We start from the raw sequence: 27,515 nt of genomic DNA on the forward strand, positions 1-27,515 counted from the left end.
CCGGCCCGGTCTCCAACACATCAACAATCAACTCACCTCTCAAGAGGCAATTGTTGGCCGTCCAATATTGAAATTATTTATTGGTAACTTCTTTAACGTTAAATTATTTCACACATCAAACACTCCGAGGTGGGGAAAATTGTTTAAAAGTGTAAGAAGAATGACAACCGTGTCGAAACTCAACTGATTGAACGATGGCGCACAGTGAGTAAAGTGGCTACCCGAAAACAAAGCCAAATACGTCGGAGTGATGAGAAGAAATCCAGCCACAAGAGAGACATATGGAGAAGTGCTGTGTGAAAGATATCGCAAGAACTTACACCAAAGAACCATCAAGTCAATAAGCACAGAACATTGGCAGTGGATGAAAATCCATCTGTAGCACCGTTGGATCTTTATTCGATAAGTAAGGAATCAAGCCCTATTAAGTTTAGAACGATAAGTATTTAAAAATTTAGGATGTAGGATACATATTGGGAGATCGCATCTAAATCAGAATAGAAGACAGATTTTGAAAAATGAATCTTAAAGTATGAGCCAAAGTTTTGGAATCATGCCCTATTTGGGATAAGAACCTTTCCCAATTTGTTACATCTCATATATCATCCAATTGAGATAAGAACCGAGAATTGGGATTTTGAATATTAAACCCCTGGAACAGTCTGTGTTAAAGCTGACCTGGATTGTATATTATCTTCATTGAGATCAAGCCCTATCTATAGGATCGGGAGGATCTTTTCTAAATTGAAGTTCCCAACTTCTGAACTCATTTAATTAAAATAAGTATTGATTGTAATTAGGTTTTCTGAGTCAAGTAATATGACCATATATCAAAGGCAATATGACCTTTGGGATAATGCTTCTTATAAGTTTAAGGCCTATTCTAATTGAAATTGATTATAGCAGAATTATCTAATTAGGTGAAAGATCGATATGAATTAGGCTTTATAAAACCAAGCCTAAGAAGAGAACCAAATTGAAGAAGGTTCTCTATCACTTTCTGAGTAAAGCCCTATAGGTAAACCTCCTAACTTGATTGAAGTTCGTCGTATTTTAGATCGTGTAGTTTAGGATAAGGATAAATTTAAATTTCGAATCAGGAATTTCGAAAAATCATATGTCCTTACCGAAACTGAGCTAGATTTTACATTGCTATTAGAATCAAGCCCTATAACTATGGGACCTGAAGCTAACTTACCTCAAAGCTCTATATGCTTAAAATTCTTTTAAAATTAAACTTCTCATCACCTATGCATGTCATAAAACCCATTCTCATTTATATATCAGTCTTATTCAATGGATATTAATCCCAATCTACAATATCTTATTAACCTCGACCTTGCTAATCGGTTTCCAGACACCTTAACCAAAACAATGGCGTACGCATTAATCCTGACATGAAAATAAGACGAAAAAAAACTCCAATGAGTATCTCAAAAACTGAAATAATATTGTGAATATTTTATTGGGATATGATGGATTTTCGACTGGATAACACATCAAATTCACGGATTAATTGACTCAACTCACATTCACCATCATACTTGCGATCTCTTTGATCTCTAACCCGACGTTTTACACACCATTAAATGAGATGATGGGAAATCTACCCAAGAAAGAAGTCGCTTTTCGGTGTGAATTATATCGTTATACACCGGTAATTGCACCCAAGTACTTTCAGTAGTCACCCTCCCTGGATCCACCATACAAATTGAAGCCAATCAATTGGTTGGAAATTTTTTGATTAACATACAACATACAAGGAATTCTTCAGTATGACAAACAAACAAAACTCCCATGGGAAAGTCACTCTTGAAGGCGCACACAAATTGAAATTAGGCTCATAAACACACGAAAATTATTACCATTGCTCTTACATGAGTATTATCTTTACGCAGAGTACTTTTTTTCGGTGCATTATTTTTGTGATATTGTATGACAAACTGGAATTATCCACTTCTTCAGCCTGGGATTGTGAAGAGTTTGGACTTTACAAAAAAAAAAAGACCTAAGATCCACATTAAAATAATTGGCACAGGCGAGAGATGTGAAATAAAAGCGCAAAATAAACATTGGCTGATATACAGTATGATCGCCCAATTCGTGGTTATGTACTAAATTTTGATAAGGGGTTAAATTGGATTGTTATATTTAGGAATGCCTTGTTTTTTGTAAAAATACCCCACCTACCTTAAAGAATTCGCGATTACTAAATAAAAAATTGATGTATACTAAATTTAGTACAATGCACTTAAAGGGATTAAATTGATTGATCTTCTCGGGATTCACACCTCATGTTAAAATGAATCAATCTTGAACGTGTCTGATTTTAATGTATTAATCGAAACATAAAAAAAAAACAAAAAAGAATCATGGTGTGATATACAATTTAGTACTAATCTGGCTTATAATAAACTTACATCATCTTAATACCGAAATGAAATTACTTTCTGAGAACGTTAAATTATAAATACTGAATTTTAGATTTTAATAGGTAGTGGAAAAATGGTCAACGCGGATGTGTACTAAACCGAAAGAAAATGTACTAATTTGGATTAAAATTACATTTTCCAAACACAGACCTTAGAGATAAAATGAATAAAGCAATCAAAGTAAAATAGTTTGTAATTTAATAATAAAATAAAAATGTATTCCGTAAATCCCAAACTTTGTCCTGAACTAAAACTCATTAGTGTATTCCTACCGAAATACAAAAATGTTGTTAGATTTTGTTGATAATTACCAGAAAACCTTTTATAGTGCACACATTTAAATCAAACTTGAGCAATTGAGAAAAAAACACTAAGCTATGAGTTGTACTAAATTTAGTACAAAACACTATTTTTAGTAATATTTATTACTTTATTCATAATCACATTAAAAAATTAAAATTTTCTAAGCAAGACAAGATTCCAAAGTTCTAATCCTTGGAGAATTATCGTATTTATTGCTTAGTTCTAAATTTTTCTACATAGGTAATAATTCTGATTTCTTATAAAAAATAAACAGCACTAATTTATCGGTAAGGTAAACATCTTAAGACTGCAACATTTAGAAAGACAAAAAATACTGAGGTGTACTAAATTTATTTGTAGCTCTTCTGGTATGCGTCAGAGAATCTGATTCCTTTCAAGGTAAAAGCCTCCGATTTTTGCCAAAATTCGAATATGAAGAGAAACGAATTCCTTGGCGAACACCGGAAGAGCTGGAACTACATAGAACTCCGTCAGATATATATTGCATAAAATTTACTAAATTTAGTACAAAGTACTAAAATTGTAAAATTAAATTTTAAGGTTTCAACCTTAAATTCAGTGGATCATAATCCATTGAACGATCGGATTAAGCTTTTTAATGGTCTGCACCAGCCTTAAGGTGAGAGTAGGTAAATTGCAAAGAATGAACGCGAATCAAGGTCAGACTGTATACATATATGAAAAGTGTAGGGGAAAAAACAATTAAAAAGCAAATAAATATAAGATCGAAGAATTGAAGGGAAAAAAAGAAATCAAGGAGTGAGAAAGAGGCAGGAGGTGGGCAAAAAAAAGAAAGAAATTGGAGTCGCGAGTCCGAAGCACAATGTCTTGGCGCTGGCGATGGAATGTGGCGTGGGAACAGGCGAGAGAAAAAGAAGAGACCAAAAGGAAAGGTAACCAAATGGACCAACGATTGTAGCACCTTTGGTGGCATTTTCATTCCTCCTCTCTGCATCCCACATTTCTTCCCTGCCTTCCCAGCATCCACTCCCCAGCATCCCAGCCTAGACCCAGAGTCAAATGATACCTTTGATCTCTCCACCAGCAAACCCATTTATCCTCATATAAATTCCCCAACCTCCCAGGGCACCATCACTCTCCCCTTTGGGCATCCAAAAGTGACAATAAGAACTCTTCTAATTTTTTTTCAACTCTTTTTCTCTAAAATAAATTTATGCCATCCCAACATATTAATTGACAGTCACACCACGAAGCTGCATCCACCTCTATTATGCTCAAGAAAATTGATTCACTTAAATTCACGCTAAAATATACCTTTATACCACAAAGTCATACTATCAAAGAAACACTCCGAGATAATTGAGTCATTTTCCCCTCAATGAAATTTATAACAATTTATACATAGAAATATACAATCTACGAGGCACTAAATAAACCTAAGAGATCATCGAAAGTAAATAAAACAGGTTACACTCTATTCAGAATATCACCTTTAAGCCATATAAAATAAGTTAATTTAGTAATTTTCAAAAGCACACACGCGCCACTCTTTAGCATTTACGATGCTGGGAAATCTTATCAGAAAATCAGGCAAAGGAGAGAAAGAGACACTTTTTTTTGTGACTTCCCCATTAAAAGTGAGGCAAAACTTTCATGGGTTCATTTAATGTTAATCACTGTGATTAATTAAAGTAGATTTAATATAATACAAAATTCGCGGAAAGTTTCAATGAGCATTTCTTTTCCTGGGTGCGTTTAATTTTCAAAACAGCACCAATTGCATAAACACGGTAATGTACACTGTTAGAAATCTTAGTACCATAATTAAGTGCAAGTTCGTATATTCAAGAGAACTTCTTTGTAGGATTCGCCCATTTAAAACAGCGAGAATATCTCAAAATTCTTAATTAGAAATCATTCAGAATTGTCATTTATGAATTTGTCATAAGTAATCCGAAAAACTTGCAATATTCTGAAATAGGAGATTTAATACAGGGAGTTCCGCTTTTAAAAAAATTCTCGGGACCGAAAAAAGCCTGCGAATCCACTCCAGTGACAGAAAAATTGCATTACTCACAGGAGAAGCCTTTGGAATAAGTTACGGAAACGCCGTGATGTATGCAACAAATTTTCGGCGCTGATTTTTCAGACTATTTTCAGAACTAACGGTTCCTAATAAATGTATCGATTTTATATAAAGGAACATAATCAACTTACAGGGTGTTCCGCCTTAAGTGAAAACGCATTGAAAGAAATTGACATGTATTGCCTACCATTGGGAGGTCACTTATAAAATAATTTTTGAAATGCTCCTAAATGTATGCTAATATTTTTCACCCGGTTCACAAATTTACCGGGTGAAAAATATTAGCATACATTTAGGAGCATTTCAAAAATTATTTTATAATTGAGCTCCCAATGTTAGGCAATTCATATCGAATTCTTTCAATGCGTTTTCACTTAAGCCGGAACTCTCTGTAAGCTGTTTATGTTCCTTTATGTAAAATCGATACTGTTCCTCTTCATAACCACCAAAAATTCAACTAAAATAAATAAGGTTGTAAGCTGCTAACAAGAGAACTATGCTAAAGTTTTATCTAACCTTGGTTTAATTATTTTTACCGAATTGATTTTCTACTGCTTAGTTTGAATTTTTTACTGACCAAATTTGATTCTTTTTACTGGAAATATTTACGAAAGCAGTAAGGTAAAGTGATATAAGTTGGACATAGTGTTACAAGTTTGACAATTCGCCGGTACAAGTTGGACATGGCCTTTTTCTTGATAAATACAGTACAAAATTTGTTTTTAAGCACAAGGAACCAAATTATAAAACTAAAACATTAAAAATATACAAATAAAAATGAAGTACTAAATTTATCAAGAAAAAAAGTCCTACCCAAATTGTACCATTGTTCAACTTGTACCACTTTACCCTTCACAGAATTGCGGAAAAGCTAAACTGTATGAAACTGTCTCATTTTATCCCCTGAAAAACCTATGTTCTTTGCGACCGTTTTAACGGTTTTAACTGTGTTGATAGTGTATTTTAATGTACTACACATACCTATTGCTTAAGCAGAGAAGACGACTTAGCGTCATTATAAACAAAATAATGATTAAACTACATTTTCATCAGTTTCTTGCTAAGCTGTCTCTCGGCTTAAGCCATAAGACCGTCTAAGGCGTAATTTACCACACTTCTGCCTTTTCTACTTGAACACGATCAAGGTATTCCGTAGACAATCCTATTTCTAACAGTGTACTTCTTTTAAGCGTGAGATTACAAATGTTTTGAGTGCAGCAGCGAAAGGAATTTAATCGTGAAATAAATAAATCAGATGTACTCCATTAAATTTGTATTGCTATAAAGTATTTATATAATCAATAAAATGTAACTTTTTTTCTCGCACTCAATCACAAAATGCAATAATCTGGCATAGAAAAGTAAAGTAAAAAAAAAAACAGCCTTAAGCCCATTGGACAGCAATGAGGCAAATGAGCCAGTAATCGTATTTAAAGTAGACAAAAATGTTTTCTTCCTTGTCTTGATGAAAGGCACACAATAGGGCATGAAATGTGTTTAACCCGTGTTAAGTGAAATGTGGAGATAATTGGCCGAAAAAAAATCTGCAGACATATTGCAGTAGTAAGGGAGATGGCATTCCATGGGTTATTTTTCAGTTTTACAAACTAGACTCCGGTTGATAATTAGATCTCCAGGTAGATGCCGGGAATGCAAAAAACGCGTGTTGGGATGCCTGTGAACGTGTGGGCAAACAAAAAGCCCAAGCGGGAATTTGTGGGACACAGACCACTGGACACAATGGACAAGCCTGAGGCAGAGATGTGCATCCAGCCAGGAGATGAAGAGCACAAAAAAAGGAGCATATTGAGAAGACAAGTGAAGAGGTTGGTTTACCATTTCAAAAAAAAAAAAAAACAACTAAATAATAAAATAAAATCCAGCGGCCTGGAATGTCGTTATCGGTTTGCCCTAAAACTATAAATAAATATTTTAAGCATTTTGTGGAATTCCCACAAATTTCCCAACACCAATTTTCCCATCTACAAAAGGTGCTCCATGGTCTCAAATTCACCTGAGTTTGTCGACACACCATCAGTGTACATAAATTGCTCTTCGAAATGGCCCAAGTGACTTGTGGAGCTTAGAGTACACAGACCCCATTTCTTGAACTTTGAAAAAAAATGTATATAACCAGGCACTATATTGGAACTCATGTGAAACAATTCAAATTCACATGAGATTCAGAACTCCCTCTCTCCAACACCCATGTCACTCTTTAGCAAAACACGGGGAATACCCCTGCAACCCGCTCCACCACTGTAACCTAATATTTGTCCAAGATTAAGACGTTTACCCAACTCAGCGCACAATCGAAAGTCATTAATAAGTACTATAAATAAATGTCTTTGGCCACAAAGAAACCAAAAGAGAGACAATCAGGCTTTGAAACAAAAAGGGGAGACCAAGTGGATTAGACATCGCGAAATGCCCGAACATTGCACGTATTTTTAAAAAAAAGTCAAACCGGTTTATACCGATTTAGATTTAGAGACAATTTGAAAATATTTCGAACGAATACAATTTCGTAAAGTGTTCAATTACAAGTGTTCTTTTTCATGGCACGACTGTCTGATTTGTAACACGGCGAGGACTGGAGAAACAGTCAAGACAGGAACCAACACAAAGAAAAGACGATAATGCAGAAACACTTGAGAACAGTGTAATTCCAGCTGTTCCGGTGTTCGCCAGAGAGTTTGTTCTTTTCAAATTAAAAGACTCCGAAATTTTGCCAAAGCTTTCAACCCTTGGCGTGGGTCTTCATCAGTGGGCTGAGAAATTTTTTATTAATTTTAGAACATTTTGGACAATTTAATTTGAAAAGAACGAATTCTCTGGCGAACACCGGAACAGCTGCAATTACACAGAATTCCGCCAAATGTATAGTCTTTGAGAACAGTATTATTCCTAAAAAAATGCATGTTCATTTTCCATTGAAACAACACCATAAATCATCAGGAAACTTTAAGTCAACTTATGGTGTGATAATAATGCATCAACCCGATCAACCCTAAGTAGCAATCTCTCACCGACTAGCCTTTTATATTTCAGATTCGTAAATTGAATCTTCTAGGTACGCATTTATTATTAATCCTGTTGAGTTTCGTTCAATTTCGAATTTTTTCTCGGTGCCATCTTTAAATAGGGATACTTTAACCACGCTCACTTTACTAAGTTTCGTTTTTGGTAGTCGCCGTACTTGATCAGATGAGCCTGGGACTATGTTACCAGTTGCACAATCTTTTTCGAAGAACAGATAGAGCAACCTCTTTTTGAACCAGGGACTTTTCAATGGTCCATTCAGATTCCAGTACGTAGAACGCAGAAAGAAAAACAGAGCCTAATGCCGAAAATAGACACAGGCTGATCTTGGAAAATACTCAGCTCGAAAAATTTGGCGGTAAAGGATCAGCCTAAATTATCATACACTGAGGATTTAGGATTAAGGATTAGCGTTTTCAGCGTAATTTCTTTTAAATGTGCACACTTTTATTGCTGAAAGACCTCTTAAATGCAATATCAATGGATTTTTCGTACAGGAAGGAGCAGTCTGATCTTCCCTTTACTCCAACCTTAATGCATTTTAAGATTTTGCGACATTGCGTACCATTAATCTCCATGTTTTTTCACCCAATTGACATTTAGAAAAGCACCCAAAAACCCCCAAAGTGAAGCATTTTATTTTCAGCACTGGCGCTGATGTCGCCCAATCCCCGTAATTTCACTAGACCTCATGAATTTAGAAGATAAGCCTGATCCTTCAAATTATAGGCTGTCCGTTAGTGTATCGACACTAATCCTCATTTTTCGGGCTGATCCCTAAGCCGATCCCTGTGCCTATTTTGGGCTTAAGAATATGTTCATTAATTGATTTTAAATGTGACAGAACCTTCCAACAAGAAGTTTGAGAATTAAAAGTTGAGAACAGTTGACAGCGCCACTATTCGGAGATAGTGGCAGTCTTGGTGACAGTGCCCTCGAGCGGAGAAAAAGTTTGTCGGTGTGAGTAAATTCTCAGCAATATTGACAGAGCGAAAACATTTTCCTTAAAAAAACGTTTAGCACCTTTGACGTAACAAATTCTTAAAGAAAAACTAGATCTTCCAGTATTTTGACACATTCAAAATCAGTTAATTAAAACTCTGTAAATTCGAATAATCATTTATTCGAACTTTAACGATTTTATCGACTCGCGGGCAATACATACACCTAACTCAAAATCGATAGATTACACATTTCTTCCTCTCAAAGTTCGAGCAATAAAGATTGAGTCAATCTGATGACTCTATTAATTGGTCATACAAAAGAAAGCCCATCATATACGAAATTTTCCCATTAAATATTGACAATCATCCAATAATCCCAGAGAATGAGCCAATTGGCAATTTCTTTCTCACCTCTTGGGATTCACCTCCACAAGTATATCTGGAAAGCTGTGACTCATCGGCAGTTGCATTGAAATGGCTAAATGACGTGAAGGCGCGCTGCACAGCCCACACACTTCCCTTTGGCACGATGAGCAAGATCACACCTCAAGAGGAAACTTCCCACTGTGACATCCCACCAGGCTAGATCTCTCGTCCTCTATACCCCAGGAAGCCCTCCGATCCTTCCCCTACACAAGGACACATTCCAATCAACCTTTCGCCCAATCGGAATCCCCCCGCGCACCAATCATTCCGGAACTCCGGTTTCACTGCAATTTTCCCATGGCATCGAAAGTGCGTCTGGTGGGACACACCTTTGCATTTAAAATTTACGTAATCGCCACAATCGTCTCTTGGTGTCTCACACGGCGAGGTATTTGGGTCTCTGACACTATCATAAACTGCCAATTCACATTTACAAGCTCTGTGATTCAGATTGGCAAACACGACACTAGGAAAACCTCTCACTCATCCACATTCTGACGCCCAAAGGAGGAAAACCACAATTAACTGACGGTTTTTGGTTTTCGAAGTAAATTCCGGGAGGGATTTGTATGAACAAACAGAAGCACATCATGTTGGTAAACAACGAGCAATCCATGGGGAAATTGAGGGTGATGAATTGCATTGATGTTTGAGTCATTTGCACAGAGAAATCACGTTTGACAAAAGACCAATGCTAACTTAATATCCAAAGCATACTTTAGTTACAATACGATCCTTATAAGGATATTGAGAATAGAAAAATTTTCTATTTCAAAAATATTTGAATATGATAAAATAGATTTAAAATGAAAATTTCATGGAATATGTAACGAAAAATCTGTCAAATACGACAAGGACATGTCAAAATTGACAGTTAAAAAATAATGTTGTTAAGTAGAGGCAATTTTTAGGTAAAACTTTAAAATTCTTGAAATGTCGATTAATTCAAGCACAAAGAAATATATAAAAAATGTCAAAAAACAAACGAGCAGCAAAAAATTCAAAATGGACAGTAAAAAATTAAAAATAAGCAGTAAAATATCTAATTATGGCCAGTAAAAAACTTAAATCTTTACAAAAATAGGTCTAATTTAAATATTTACCGTCTAAAATTGTTGTAGATAGAATGAAAAGCCCTTTATTTTCCCTTTACCAAAATTTGGACAATAATATCACTATTTCAAATTTTTTTATTATAGCGTAGGCACACCTTTTAGATCAAGAAAATTTCATGAAATCGAAATTCACATACTTGTCCTTTTCAAATTGGTTGCATAAGCCTATCCTATTTTTTCATACTCTTCTTCTTCTTTTGAACATCACACGAAATTAAATTTAGTTCAATCCAATTTTGAGACCGAGAGAGTGGGAGACAGTTATATAAATCTTTTGAAAAAGAAAGAGAAGTGAATTTTTACTTTATGAAGTTTTACCAATCTAAAATGTGTGCAGGAGCCATTACTGCTCAATTTTAACTTTTTACTGTTAATTTATACAATGCCTTAAAAAATTAGGAAAAAGAAGAAAATAGAAACTTAAAATGTTTATTTAAAATTGTCAATCTTAATATATCTGAGGAATTTATATTTCGTACGTTGAACAGCAAGATGCAGATCGCTGGTGCTCTTCCCTTATTGTACCGGACCTGAAAGCCCCTGGTTCCCTAGAAGGTATATTGCCTTATCGTGTCTACATATCTTAATTCAAGTAATAAATCGCACAATTAATATCATTAATATTATAATAAAACAATACCACAGAAGTTTAAGTGATTAATTCTGCTACTTTACTTAAAGTAGCAGAATTAGTCCCTTATGGCTCCGGTACACCTTTTAGATCAGGAAAATTTCATGACCTCGAAATTCGAAACCTTTTCTTTCTCACATGTTTTGCATATGACTATCTCATTCCTTCGCATACCAAATTCGATTGAGCTGAATTGAATTTGGAGTGATGCCTAAGAGAAGAAGAAGAGTGCGAGAGAATGCGACAGACATATGCAAAACATGAGAGAAGGAAAGGGATCCGACATTCGACTTCATGAAATTTTCTTGATCTAAAAGGTGTGCCGGAGCCATTAACTTTAATGACGATCTTATAAAGTGTCTTTGGATTTTTTTATCCAATTTAGGCTTATATCTTAAATTTAACAACAATCAATTGTTGAAATTCAATCAATATATCCTACCGGATCTAACGGATCTATATATTGCAAACATCAAACCTATCACATTACTTAACATTTTTTTACTAGCAGCTCTTTCAGTCTAAAAATAGCTCAAGTTGAGTGGTCTCAAAACCAAAAGCCGCAGGTAGGTAACCAATTAATAGGTGTTGTGCAATAGTCGGTGATGTGCAAAGTATTATCCTCTCAGTGAGCAAAATTAGAATGAAAAAGTGTCCAGAGCAGAGAGGAGATCTTATGGCATCTGCCGGATGTATTGTGAAATGGTGTATCTGTGCAGAATAGAAAAGAAAAAGTTTTCCGCCATTCATTTCCAGCAGCCAACAAAGCAACTTCCGGGGCACTTTTTTTTTCTCCTCTCACATCGACTGATGCCTCCTCTACCCTTCTCGCCATCCCATTCACCTCTTCATCATTGGGCAAAGCACTCCTGGCCATCGGTAACCACTTCATTGACCCGCTTGGTGAATGGAATGTGTGTAAAATGCTGTGTACCGTAGAATAATTTCGTTTTCATTGATAATCGTGTGACATGTTTCAATTCAACATGCTCTAACTCTCTCACCATCGCACTCTGACAACCAACCAACACAATAGCCTATGCTCAGCATGCCATTTGGACCATTGAATCCGTCAAATGCAAATAGTTTCAGCAACAAAGGAGGCATCTTGGCGAGTTGAATGTCAGTAGCCAAGATCGGACAAACAAATTTTTCCACATACACATCTCCTCTGGAATCCTATAACCATCAGAACATGTCTCAACAAGTTTGAACTTGAACATGATTTCTCTTTTGACTATTTGCTGGCATTTCTTCAAACCACTTCTTCAGCTTCTTCTCTCAGGGTTTCCCCACGTCACCGTCTCAATTTCCGTGTATAGCTGACTTTTTTTTGTGCTCTCTTGGTACCCAGCTTCAAGTCTTGAGAAGAAAGCCCCAGAGGAGATGGAAAAAAAACACAAGACAGCCGAACGAGCATGTTTATATCGCATATTGACGGATCTTGAGCATTGAAAGAGAAGGTGGAGAAGGTGGACCAGACAACAGCTGGCCACTCAGTCACTTGACCACAGACAAATTGCTGCGAGTGAGAGCGCAAGTGAGATAATAAAGTGCGGGAAGCTTAGAGTTGGAGGAGAAGGCACAAAAAACAGCGACCCGAGAAGCTGACTTTATGAATGAATCTCCGAGACGTGAGATAAGCCAGAGAAGATGCTAATTGGGTGGCAATAGGCAGCACAACAATTTTTGCGCCAAACATCATCCACAACGCACCAAAAACACGCGACACTCGTGAGAACATCTCATCCGCCATCAGCTACGTCATCCACGGTTAGCATCGGATGTCCGAATTGCAATTAATTGTGAAATTAAAGATTGTCTGGGGCAAAGGGTGAGTCATGCTGGAGAAATGTGTCCCAGATTTCTTATTTCATTCCAAATACACTGCCTGAGTAAGGGCCTCGACAAACCTGAGGATTAGCCGAGATACGGCTTAGCGTAATTATGTTCGAAATAATGATTAAACTACATTTCCATCATTTTCCACTAAGTCGTCTTTCGGCTTAAGTCGTAAGTGTGTTTAGGGCATAAGGGCCTCGACAAACATGAGGAATAGCCGAGACGGCTTCTTAGCGTATAATTATATTAGAAATAATGGTTAAACTACATTTCCACAATTTTCCACAAAGCCGTCTCTCGGCTTAAATCGTAAGTGTGTCTAGGGCATAACAATGGAACGGATAGAGATCGGACAAGTAAAGGTTCTGGATATGATCAGTAATACGGGCCAAAAACTTAGTCAAATGGATTAATTGCTACAATATCTGAATAACCTATATTTTTGGAAAAATGTATTTTAAATATTGTATATTTATACCAATTGGCTTAATATACCTTAACAGATCACCGTAACTTCTGGTTGTATAGAAAAACCAGATCTTCCAGAACAGGGCTAAACCTCTATTCTGAAGACTCCTTACGTTTTTTAAGGGCATTAATTCTACCAATTATAAAGAATCTGAGTCTTTAGGAGAATGCTTTCAGGCTTCGCACGTATTCTGGCTTCGAACACTTCATATTTTTCCCACATTCCTTTAATGAATCTGAACTGAATTCCTTACTTCTCAATGTTGTCTTCATTTACGATTACTGACTTCGGCACATGATCCTCTTAATTAGTATCGACATACTAGGAAGGACGTAACTAACTAGATCAAGGTTTTAATCATAAATCCCATATACAGTTCGCCTTCGGTATTGCAAACACCTAATAATTTCAAATTCTGTAAAATATATCGCAAAATAGAATGGAGAACTTCGATCATATCAACTACTTCAAATAATATTGAATTTCCGAGTCTGACCACCTTCATGTGCACATCGTCCATTAATGTAAAAGTGATAGTGAAAGAATACCCTGACACCCTTTTCCCACCAATTTTCATACCTGAGGAAGGAGCCATCTAGCTCCGAAACGTTGGCTAGAGAATAAAGGAGGAGAAGAACCAGGTCGTAGTTCCGTGTTTTCTCTATTTACATATTAAATAAATCCTTGTAACTACGAAAACTACCTACTGTCGTAGAAACTTAAAGTTTAATAGCGCCAACCGACAGTACTGATCTCTTAATTTTGAATATAAAGAACGGCCAACCTATTAGCCCTATAAGAGCCTATGCAAACTTAATTGTTTATTTATAAAAAAAGATATAGAAGATCTAGAAAGCGCCTTACATAAAATAAGAACTTATGACAACTCAATAAGAATAAAGAATTCCGAGTGTAGATAAGACTTCCGACGGGTTTTCAAATAAGAACAAAACGAATTGGTTGCGGACAACAATATTACAGATTTCAAACAAACCACTTTCAATCTTAAATATCCTAATTTTAAAATACTGTTTTACGATGACTAATGAAATACGATTACTTCCTCTATCGGTAACTTTTTGCAAAAGGCGTCATTCTGTTTAATTCTCTTCCGAGTGATTACCGTATTTCTGCGTTTGCTATTCGTAATTTCTATCTTTAGGCTGGATCCTAGAAGCATTTAATTTGTTTCTTGAACTTTCTTAATTTTAAATTCTTGTCATTCTCTATTTTTATGTTCCTCTTTTTTCTGAAATTTTGTTTTTATCACAACTGTAAAAGGGATGACCATATTCTTGTGATTACATAAAGTAATAATAATAATAATAAAATCTACTTTCCAAACTAATTGGGAAATCTAAAGGTTCTAGCCCTATTTGTGAGCTGATTCCTATAACCTCACGTTAAAACGGTCTTAAACCTCATTTCAATCAGTTTTTTATATACAATGGTTTTGCTTTTCAAATTCCATAATGATTCTATTGATTCTGCTTCGTAGACAATTAGTAATTTTCCTTACAGAACTAAATAAAAATTCTACAAAAACTTAATAGGTTCTGTCTCACAAAAGCAAAATAACAAGAATGAGAAGAAGTTCTACTATTCTATTCGTCTAAAAATATTTATTCATATTAGTCCTGAAGATATTATCCTAATTATTCCTTATTCTACTTTAAATATTCTTTTCCTGAACCTTTTATTAGATCTTCATAGATTTTTATAACATCTGTAAGGTTGTAGTTATGACATCGTCTCTAAAGTACCTAATTAATACTTCTATTGCAAAAGATTTCCCTTCAAAAGAATGTTAATTAGGTACATAAGTTAGTATTAAGTCCACGTTTAAACATAATTATTTGTTTCAATATCTCATAAGTGTCATAATCCTTGATTGATGTTTTACACCAGAAATTTAAAGTACTTATTCTGATACAAGAACTAGTATTAGAAGTCTATATTCATCCTGTCCATGATTTTAGTCCACTTCTTAATCGGAAAACGGTAATAGTTCTTCATCAAATTAAAAAGCAGAAGGTGTTATTTGGACAGTATCTATATTAAGTTTTATTATAGTCAAAATCTGATTGTTTATCTCTATTTTAATTTGCGTCCTAAATTCGTAACTGGAATTGAGGACTCGTTGTTCATACTTATATTCTTTAAAACTCTTAATCTGCCCATATGTATAGGTCACAAAAAATAAATTAAGAAGCGTAACTAAAATGTCGAGATACGGAAATAAACAAATTTCATGTCTAAGATTCACCTTCAGACTAAACCTCCCAAGATCTATCACTATCAAACTTTATGAATTTCTTAAAATATGCATATAATATATTTTTCAGTGTTTAAATTTTAATTTTTTGCTCTTTTCCAAGACAAATTTGTGAAGTATCCTACCCTACTGCGGTTTGTCACTTAACCGAAAAACGATCAAAAACGGTCGGTAGGTTTAGTGTTAATTTCTTTTCAGAAATTGACAAAGACCTCTGTCTGAATACCACTTTACAGCTTTTAGCCCTATTCTATTCTCCTAAAATATTTAATTCTTGAAATAAAGCTGTCTTCAGATTAGAGGTCTAGCGTAGTTCCCGAAGTACTCAAAATTCTAAATAGTAAGTAATTTTATTAGTTTTTCATAATCTAATAGATCATTTTTTTCTTTTTTAAATCCAATCCTAAGTCAAAAATTTTGAAAATCTTCACTGAAAAAAAATTTAAAAAGCTAAGCTACATGGATAAGCCTCATAAGGGCTTATGATCTAAGGTTTAGTCATATATAGTTTACCTTCTCTAATTTTTTTTTAGACAAGATTTTTGGGAAGTTTTTAATTTAGGATTCAATATAAAAGGCAACTGATACTTTCCATTTCGAAAAAAAGCTGCTAAAATTGGATTTTGCTTAGGATTTAAAGACCTTCTTGAACTGGGTTAAACCTCCAGTGTGAAACCCGTGTTAGGGATCAAATAGACCTAGGCTGATCTTAAAGAACATTTAACCAGTAAAATCGGACGGTAAACCGCTAGTCGATGATTCTGAGCCGTCAGTGCATGACTGTTAGGCCGGCTTCAGACCTAAGGCTTAGCCATATGACTTAACTGCTCTAATTTCTTACCAATCACGATTTTTTGGCAAAATTTAACTTAGCATTCGATTATTAAACATGAAAGACCTATCAGGTTTTCAAAAAGCGATAAAATTGCTCGCTATTTAAGATTTTTATTTCTTCGGGAATTGGACTAAACCTCTAGTCTGAAGACCGCTTTATGGTCTTCGAAATTTTACAGATTACATTTTCTCGAGGATCAGCATGAGTGTTTTCGGGACCTTATGCCCTAGGCGGACTTACGGCTTAGCAAGAAACTGATGGAAATGAAGTCTAATCATTATTTTGATTATAGTTACGTTAAGTAGTCTCTCGGAATAATCCTTAAGTAAGGGCCTTGACAGACCTGAGGATTAGCCGAGTGACGGCTTAGCGTAATTATATTCTATATAGTGGTTAAACTACATTTCCATAATTTTCCACTTAAGTCGTCTCTCGGTTTAAAGGCGTCTACACATTGGAAGCAATTTTCGTCAAAAATTGCGTTTTTGACAGAAATTTGACGTTTCCCCCTACAACGCTGCAGGGAATTTCCTTCAAAAAAGCAATTTTTGACAAAAATACTCCCAATGTGTAGAGGCCATAAGTTGTAAGTGTGTCTAGGACATAACAATGGAACGGATAAAGATCAGACAAGTAAAGGTTCTGGACATGATCAGTAATACGGGCCAAAAACTTAGTAAGTGTGTCTAGGGCATAAGTAATTAAAGCAGAACTCTTTGGTCTTAGCATGTAGCAAATACGAAAATTTTACGTTTGCAGTAGGATCTTCCCAACGTTCCCAACCCATTAACTCCAACGTCCGTCGCATTTGTAATTTCCGTAACTTCCGCGACGTAACAAAGAGAGTTCCTCAGTAATTTCCGTAGGCAATGAACCAGAAACTCTCACTAGTACCAACCCTCCTTGTCTGGGCACTTCAGCAAAAATGCCGCACATTTTCTAGTGACACCTTCACCGATGATCACTTTTCTCGGCACTCCATTAAACGGCTCACGTGTCAACAACCGGTTAATTGGCTAGTGTGAGAGATTACGTAATTTAATTTATTAAACAAACTCTCACACTCTTTTATTGGGTGTATCGATTTGGATTTATCCCAATCGGGAGATTAGGCATTTTTGGCAAAAACAAGTAAAAATCCATCCCACGTACCCAGTGAGAAGTCATCTATTGTGCTCACAATTCGGAGATCTTAATCTTTTGGGTGAAACACCTTTTGGAAACTTTTGGGAAAAAAAAGAACTCACCAACTGACAACGTAGAGATTTCGTGCAGGTCCTATCTCGAAGTGATGAAAAGTCCTCCAGTGGAATCAATCATCGTGGAAAATTTATTCACCCACCAAGGAAATGTTCTTCTTCCCAAAAGCACTATTATTCACTTTTAATGGTCCTTTTATGCAAAAGTGGTCAGAGAAGGTTCTCTCTCTTCTCTTAAGAAGGAAAAATTGCGTGACACTGTCTAATTTAACTTTCTAGGCGTTTTTCTTTTCAATAATCCAAATATTTTTCCAACTTCCACATTCACCAAAAAAAAATCCGAAAAGAAACTCGAAATCGGCTTTATGAACTCTGTCAATTTTCCAGGGTAAGTTATCACACCAATTTTCTCACTGTGACTTTTCTTGGTTCTTTGGTCCGAAGAGTTCCTCAATTTACTCAAAAAACCACTCGATTGAGGAAACTCACCCCTGCGTTACTCGGACATGAAAACACTGTTTGGGGTCCCCCTTTTTTACACTCTTGCACGCTTTTCCTCTTTTTTTTTCAGAAGTTCTCTAACGGTGGAGGCAGCATAAATTCAACAATCAATACGTTACAACCATTTGACGTAGCACGCGATCAAATGGAAAATTCATGGGAGTTTAGGGCTAAATTCCACCCCCTGCCAAAAAGAAAAACAAAAACTAATTCAATTGTCCACCGAAAAGTCCAATGATTTTCCACAGGTGAATCTCTCACAAACAACAGTTTTTTGACCAATTTTCCTCGGTGAATTAATCACAAAACATCATACACTCTATTTCCTCCGAAATTCACCATAAATGTCGGTTTATTTCGAAAAAGAATCCAAATCTGCGTGCAATACCGAATTAGAGAGTATTTTTTAATTTTTTTCGAGTGAAAACAGCACTGAAAAACTTTTTCTTTAATTAAAAATCACACTGCGATTTAATCTCCCAGGGATTAACGTTTTGTCTCTCAGTACCGTTAATGGATTACAATTTTTGCCAGACAGCCTAAGAGCAAAAATTTTTCTGGAAAAACACAATCCGTAAGGGAAAAAAAACTTTCTTTATTGCAAGCCCGAAAAAACGACAATTAACTTCGAAAACAAAAAGAAAGATAATTTGGCGAAAAGAGAAGTTCGGTTTCGGGTGAAATGAATCACTTTTTGTTTCGTCAAACGATGTCACTCAGGTGCGTATTATTTGAGAACATTTGAAGTCTCCAAGAGGTACGATCGATCGACACGAGTTACCGGAGATGACTACAGAAAAACCGTCTGCACTCATTGGAGTCCAACACAAAACTGTCCTATGTTGGCACTTTGAGAGAGAGAACTAACTTCCACCAAAATAATTCTCTGCAATAATCCAAAACACTCACACCAACACAACAATTCCTTCTTCCGTTTCACCGGCGAGAGAGAAAAGTTGCCAAACACCAATATTCTCCCGTGAGCAAAAAAAAACATTCTCTCAGTGCAGAAGAGAGAGAACAAGAGAGAATAGCAGCAGCTGGAACATCGGAAGTCTCTCTGTGTGCATAGAAAAACAGCAGCAATGTGAGACAGCTGCTGGCGCTTTGGCAAAAGCACGTGGTCTGCATGAGAGAAACAACCCAATATCGCTAACCGTTTGACCGTCAAAGAGCGAAAGAGACACAGAGAGAGGAAGTACCAGGTGAAATAGCGATAGTGCAGTGAGAGAGGAAAGCTCCTCCCAGCGAGAGAGACGGCTCTCTCGCAAATTAACCATGTGCAGAGCTTTCTCTCCCACTCTCTCGGGTGGTCGATGCACAACACAAAAAAAAACTATCAAAGAAGCTAAAAAAAAGTCGTGGCTAAACTGCCAAGTTCAAATAAATCAAAATCACCTCGTCATTGAAATTTAATTGCACTTGCGGGTTTATTGCAGTGAACTTTCCACGAAATTTCCCACGCACTTGAGGAAATTCTGATGGAAAATGGACTTTTGCAAGAAGTGAAGGAAATGACCAAAAGCACCTGCAAAATACCTATCAGAAATGTTGACAATCTCTATATGACAAATGCAATTTGACAGGTTTTTTTGACAGTAATTTAAATATCAGGCATATTGAGTTTGAGTTGATAATGTGGATTAATATGTGAATCAGGGGAAAAAAGCCCATGCTTTGCATGGTCCCAAGCTTCATAATGATTAAAATTCAGCCTCAGGCACCTGATTTTCCGATAGGGTACGATGGGTAATTTGGAATCATGTCTATTTTGGAATTTTGAGATTGTCTCACTGTTTCAAATGGTCAAAGAGAAAAAGGAAACCACGAAGAAGTACTAGTCCTTCTACGTTGCTTTTCCTTGTCTTCTTAAAGCATCTTAAGCTGTTTCACGCAGTTCCAAATTAGATATGATTCCAAATTACCCCGTCTTACCACACCTTTTTGAAAACGCAGTTCCTTGAGGTGAAGAAGATTATTTAGAACAAATTCATCTGAAGTCAAAAAAGCAAATTCTTCCTATTAGATGATGAGTTAAACTAGGGATAACTACTGTGGATAATAGATACAGTAGACTCTCGCTCAATCGGCTCTTTTTCTATCGGGCGAACAATTTTGTTGACAATTTTCACGTTTAATTATGAAGCTAATTTGCTATTCACCTATTTTATCGTGATTCTTTTTAATTGAGTGCTTTTTGTGGAATTTACAAAGGCTTTGGCGCCCAAATCTATCGATAAACCGGATGACATTTTGCCAGAAATGCCCAATTGAGAGAGAGACTACTGTAAAAGTTTTGGTGTCCCATAGTAGTGCAAACAAAACGAGTAATAGTCATCATCATCATTTTCAACCGCTTAGCCCTATTGGGGTCGCGAGACTCCAGAGTATGTTCCATTATTCTGGTGCCCTCCGACCCCGGAACCAGCGGTTGAAACAACACCTTGTCCGTTGTGTCGCGTAGATCGTAGGCCTCCTTACCCAGGAGACACGAGTTTTGGGGTGGTCCGTAGTTTAGTTTTTACTGAAGACTTCTCGAAGACGCAAAGATGCCGATACGCCTATAGCTCCAAACAAACTATAGCCAGTTCAAGAACTAATTGCAGCCATTCCCTATCCGCCACCCGGGACCCGGAACGCGCCCGATGTGTACCCCAACCATACTGAATAAAAGTGCACCCAGGAATAATCCGACTTGATGGTCGGGAATGAAAATGTAAAATTTAAATGTTTTTCAGTCTCGGAAATATTCAGAATGAGGAATCCAGAATGCCCACTAGAACAATATCTAAAGCATATCTAAGAAAGTGAGGGAATCGATAGTTTAGTACCCTAGAAATTTCGTGTAGGGGAAAGTGCCCGTGCTTCACACAGTCCCAAGCTTTACAATGACTAAAGTTTTCGTATGTTTTTCAATAAATGTGACTTATCTCATCTATATTTTAAAAACCGGGGGAAAGTGTCTTGTTTTTAAAATATATTGCAGAGTCGCATGTATTCAGAAACTTATGGAAAAATTAAGACATTATAAAGCTTGGAACCGTTCAAAGCAAGGGTACTTTCCCCTAGTAATTTATTTGTATAGGAGCCGGGTGGGTTCCGGCCAAAATCCCGAAAGCCAAAATCCCGAACGCCAAAATCCCGAAAGTCAAAATCCCGAATAGACCAAAATCTCGAATTCTTAAAAGTGTCATAGCTACTCCCACGATTGGACCAGCGCTTGCTGGAGGCAAAGAGAAATCTTCTGTGTCTTGGGAAATCATTCTGAACATTTTCCTCCATATAATTTTATCCCTTTCACGATTTTGAACATTTGGGATTTTGACTTTCGGGATTTTGATTTTCGGTATTTTGGCTGCCACCGGAACCGGGTACCACCGTTCGGAACACGGAATTGGCGGGTCAGTGCCACTCGGCCGGTATACTACTGTACTCCAGGCCGAGATCACAATAATTCTAATTGGGATACAAATCCTGGCTGAATCTGGTGTTTCTAGCAAGAAGATAAACATATTCTCTGATAGTAGAGTTGCTTTACTCTCCATATCAAGATCAGGAAACAAATGCCGCTTCCTTACTAGTGATCGAGCGCCGGAAAATGTTAGAAGCAGTTGTTTAAAAGGTCTTGGAAGTCTTGACAAGCCTGAACCGAATCCAATCACTTATGAACCAGTATTGAACCGGTTCATAACCGCTACGTAATTTTATTTTTGTCCGAAAATCAATTATAGTTACCATTACTAATTATTATGGTATTATGGATTATGTTTTGAGTGTTTTGATAATAATTTTGAGATAATGTACCGGTTATGAATGAACCGATAAGAAATTTTTGTCCGAAAATCAATTTTATTGCTCTTTAATAAGAATCCTTTGAGTGATTTATGAATCGGTTCAAATCGATTGACAACCGGTAAACGTCATATGATGCGAAACTACTTTTGCGGTGTAGTATCTAAATTACGAGTTCGAGACTAAAGCCTTTGATGCTATGTTACCTCTTTTTCGATAAAAAATGGCTCGATAATCACAAATTAATTCCAAAATTTATCTAACCCGAATAAATTGATCTGTGTTTAAATTTTAAAAGAAGGGTTAAAATTTTGATTTTAAACCGATAATAACTGACGATCAATGTGATTCTGTCCTTAGTTCAAAAATGTAAAACCTACTCGAAAACATGACCCCTAAGGGCATCAAGCAATTAAATTTTGAGACTAAAAATATAAACAGGTGCTGGGATTTGCATTTACTTTGAGAATATTCTAACACGATAAAAGGTGTGGAAATCCCTTGAGGTGAAAATGACGATTTGTAAGTACCACAAAAATTTATTTATGTGGCAAGCAAAACAAATTGAGGTGTGTATCCCATCATGAAGTGCTAGTAATAACAAAATTTTTGTAGTGCAGTAAATAATTTTCTTCCCTGGGGTATTACCGCCTATTCCAGCTAATGTTGTCTCTGCCATCCCAAAACGCATCCCAATGCTAAATAAATGAAGAGATTTACATTTGCTGGAACAGAAAGTGTTTATAGTGTGTTTTCTAGCTCTTGTTACCCAAAGTCCCGCACATCTTTAATGCCTTAGAGCCCATCTCTCATCGAGCCCATGTGCACCTTCTTGGGAAGCCCCAAAGTCACCGGAGAAGTTGAAAATCAAACAAACTGTCAAAATATAGTTACAGTGAAGGAGACTTGTATATTTTGCCGGCTGCATTCGACACCAACTAATTAACTGTAGGTCGTCGCTTTGCCCTCATTTTCACTATAAAATTAACAGAGAGTGCCCAACAAGTATCTCTAGGAACTAATTGCATTTTCATTTAAAGGAACATACAGAGAAATATTCAAATTTTCCTCCACAAACAAAATCCCAGAGAGGAAAAATCATTAGCAACTCTTTCTCTAAACATTAACATGATTCTAATTGGGCTTCAGTTACGAGAACGTTAATTTTCAAAAGGTGTTTTACTCCATTAAATGTTTGTTTAGTTAGTTCGCCACAGGGAGAAAATAAAATGGATCATTGCAGCATCATAAATGCGGTATGCATCTAAATTGGCAAATTTACTGCTAGCACAAGTCATTTGTTAGTCTTCAATAATGCAAAGAACAGCATGTTATTCTAAAACAAAGTTTCTTAATAATCCTTGCCCAGGGACGGTGGTTCTGTCAGGAGTGACAGAAAAAAGACGCTTTTGAGCACATTAGTTAATTGATTAATATCTTATTTGTTTCCAAAGATCTAGTGGTGAAATAGGTAAGAGCCTCAGCTATTGATCGAAGAGATCCCTGGTTCGACTGTTTCGGTTTTGCGAAGGGGTCCATCCCGGTTAAGTTATTTGTTAATATGCAATAGAACATCCCCACAGAGGAATTAGGTTTTCTAAAAACCGAGATTTTAAAGCTTGCTTTTTGATTTTTGTGATCTGAAATGGACTCGAAACTCGAACCCCAGGCTCTTGAATTTTAGATAGGCAAACTGACAGTTTTGGTACAGAATTGTACTGAAACAATTTTTGAATTTTTTTAGTTCAGATTTTCCATTTTAAAACTGCTTTCAAATGATAAAAAAGTTAAAGTACGTCTTGTTTTATGCAGGCAATCTGTTTATCATAATTTTGGTACAGAACTGTACTAAAACAATATTTTCAATTTTTTAAGCTGTTGATTTTCTAATATAAAATCAATTCCAAAAGGGAAAAGAATTGAAATGTATCTTATTTTAGAAACTAATGAAATTATCATCAAGTTAGTACAGTATTGTACTAAATCAATCTGTATTATTTTTTAAGTATTTTTTTACTTATATATATATATTATTTTCGAAACTAAAAACTAAAATATTCCTTTTTAGAGCAGGATATTGAATTAAAGTTGCTTTTGCATGGAGATGTACTAAAGTTTGAAATTTTAGATGCTCATTTGCTTTTACTACAAAGTACTTTTAAAAATGAGTAAAATATTTTTTTCTTCTTTTTAATCGCTTATGTGATTATTTTATCTGTACTAAAACAAAATTTGAAATTTTTAACGTTGGGATAAATTCTAAATATCTTCCCAAAATGCAGAGAATAATAATATTCAACTGATTCAACGAATCCAACTAATTCTGAATTTCTGAAGCAGATGATCATGAGGTCACTATCAGAGATGCCTATAATGTGGTTATCAATCCTCTGAGTCGAAACCCTGGGTCTGCTAGTAACGTTTTCTAGATGTACTCGAAAATCATTATCATATAAATTTCAACGATTTTCTATGTCCTGTCATGATTTTCCATAAAATTAAACAATTGACGACACAAATTCTTTCTAGCAGTATTTCTAGACGATTATCCATTATTTAACTTGTTCTATTTTGCCACTTTAACCTGAATTATAAAGATAATGTAACAAAAAAAAATACATTTTTTATTATTATTTAGGGGAAGTGCTTATAATTTTGGACAGTCTGCTTATAAGCATCGAAGTTCCAAGTTTGAAGTGCGATATTTTCTATACTAATTGACATTTCTTGTTACTCTCTTTTCAGAAGGGTTGTTTTGAAACTTGGCAAGGGTTTATTGTCTTTGTTTTTACTAAAATTAGTTTTAATACATTTAAAAATCAACTGATATGTAGAGGTGACCTTGGCTCTTATTTTGGACAACTTGTTTATTAATTTGGCCAATTTGGCTGTAAATTTGGACAGCTAATCCGCCTCAATAGGATGCCCATTGTTCTTCATTTGATGAACCAATCTTACCAAGTCCTCTTCCTGTTCATGTAAGGGAAACGTAGAATGTCACAGAAGCCCGGAAACTTTCCATATCATTCATTAAAGTGAGTTGACTTCGATACTCCAAGTACGTGCAGATTCGCTCATTCCCTGACCTTTCCGGGAGCCTTTCAAGGCATTTTTCGCTACATCTCTTTCGTAGAGATGATGCTCCTTTGTTTCTCCAGGCATTTGTCCAACCTAAACATCACAAAAGCTAAAACTTCACGAAATTTCGTGAGAAAAACACCTGTCCAAAATAAGAATCATCACCTCACTGGTGAATGTCTTAAAAAATTTCCCATTTTTCACACGAAAAATATAATTCACAAGGCAAATCTCACTTCAGGTCAAATGTACAAATCATCAGTAACGTGAATCAACACAATATTCAATGAATATTCAATAATATCACTCAAAAACAGCGAACAAACTTTGTTAGTACTTCACCAAAACTAAATAAGACTGAAGTAAGCCACGAAGTTCTGTCATATTTCTCGTAAGCAATTGCTCACACTGAATTTTCAACAAAGCAATTTCAACTCAAATCATATTCAAATTTTAACGTATTTAGTGTTAAAATCTTCCAAAAAGAACAAATATTTAGATAGAATTCATTATTCATCAAATATTGGAATAAAAATCCATCATTTTAATCAATTTATTTTTAGTGTCCAATTTTACCCTCAAAGTGTCCAAATTTAGAAACTGTCCAAAATTATGAGCACTTACCTTATCATCACTTTTGTTTTCATAAATTAACCATTGCAAATTTTAGAAAATATGAAAACCCACGATTTACCCCTCAAATGACATAATTTCAAAATAAAATTTGGTAAAAAGAATCTATTTGTACAGATTTGGGCATTTTGAGTAACTTTTTCGAATGTGTCAATTAATTTGTGGCAGATGAAAAATGCTCAACTTTAGGAAAACAATTATTTATAATATGAAACAAAATGAATTATTTTTTATTTAAATGCATAATTATCTATGTATTATAGGCAACCTATTTACAAAAAAGAAAAATTTTAAAAAGTCATTTTTTCTATCATTTTCTCCACCTGGTTTCTCGAACATAAATTTGTCAAGAAACTTATGGCCGACAATGTATCCAAATATTAGACACATTAACAAATGATTAGCATTTTCAAAACATACCTTCTCTTTTCAATTCAAAAATAAACTCCATTATTATAATGTATTTATAATGAATTAAGTTTATTTTGCCAAGTTCAATTAAAAAGAAAACAATTGTTTATACTTTTTATTTCTTTTTATTAAAGCGTAAACAATCGAGTGCGAAAATAATTTGAAATTTCACCGAAATTGCGAATAAAAATGGTATCATTGAGTGAAAGGCTGGTTGGATGAATTTCTTTTAAATTAGTTGAGGCAGAAATTGGATCAAGTAAATAGGAATTAAATTGTAAGATGAAACTGAGAGTTGAATATTGAATTTAGGTGTTGGGGAAATTGTTCGAAAATAGATTTCCAAGCCGAGTAACATGAAACAGTACGAGATGCAGTGATCCAATTAATTAGTGTGAGAGAAGAAAAGGAATTTCCTTTGGCTGCAACACAAAGATAGTTTCGCGGTGGAAGAAGTTTCAATTTGTAAAATGAAACTTGGCTGTTTTCCCTTCTTGGGATTGTGGTGTTTACAATTTCGGAGAAAATTCAGGCGGCTTGCGGTGGTAAGAGGAAAAGAAGTCAATAGAGAGGGTTTAATTATTATAAACACACGCACTCAGTTATAAAATTTCATTGAATTCGACGAATTCGTGGCGTAATCTTTCTTTTTTTTTCTTGTATTTTACTTGGTGGCGTGAAAGAAGGTGGGTGAAGTAGTAAAATTCATTGAAATTCAATGGAGTTTTTGCTGTTCTTTAGCTCTATTTGAGTGCAGTTCACATCTGGAAATTGCTACTCAGATATTTGTTTGGATTTTTCCACCTGACAGTTATTGCAACAAAATTGTAACATATTTATTCAAAAATGTGCTAATAACCAATGGAAGAATGTTCTCAGAACCATTCGTCAAACTTCTAGAGTTTTCGAATGGACTTCATCAAAGTATCTTTAAAACCTTTGAAAATAGAGAGAGGATACATTGTGAAATCTTCGAATTTAAAATACGATAGGGTAAAGTGGTACAAGTTGGACAGGGCTTTTTTCTTGATAAATTTAGTACTTCATTTTTATTTGTATATTTTTAAAGCTTTAATTTTATAATTTTGTTCCTTGTGCTTAAAAAAATTTAATACTGTATTTATCAAGAAAAAATCCCTGTCCAACTTGTACCGGCGAATTGTCTAACTTGTAACACTATGTCCAAATTGTATCACTTTACCCTAGATTTCAAGAAGTTCCAGAGATCGAGAAATAACAATCGTTATATATTTAGGGAGAAAAAAATGGAAAAATATCTCAACTCATATTCAAAGCCTTTTCCAAATTATTATTATTTCATACAGAAAATCACGATGTTAGAAAATTTAACATTTGTTTGGTATTAGTACAGTTCTGTACTACACCTACTGGAACCTAAAATAAGGAATATTTTTATTATCTTCATTTTGGGAAGATATTTAGAACTTATCCAAACGCTAAAAATTTCAAACTTTGTTTTAGTACAGATAATAACAATAATCACATAAACTATTAAGAA

At 35.2% G+C, this 27,515-nt stretch overlaps 1 protein-coding gene across 1 annotated transcript in view; it reads right to left on the bottom strand.

Moving 5' to 3' along the window:
- The window catches only part of LOC129804678 (protein rhomboid), a 104,229-nt gene extending 85,292 nt beyond the window's left edge, over nucleotides 1–18,937 (bottom strand). Inside the window, exon 1 of the mRNA XM_055852215.1 lies at nucleotides 17,630–18,937. The gene's annotated coding sequence lies outside the window, so the exon portion shown is untranslated. The remainder of the gene's footprint in view (nucleotides 1–17,629) is intronic.
- Nucleotides 18,938–27,515: the final 8,578 nt, after the last annotated feature.

This window comes from Phlebotomus papatasi, chromosome 2 (genome assembly GCF_024763615.1).
Source record: "Phlebotomus papatasi isolate M1 chromosome 2, Ppap_2.1, whole genome shotgun sequence".
NCBI classification, from domain to species: Eukaryota; Metazoa; Arthropoda; class Insecta; order Diptera; family Psychodidae; genus Phlebotomus; species Phlebotomus papatasi.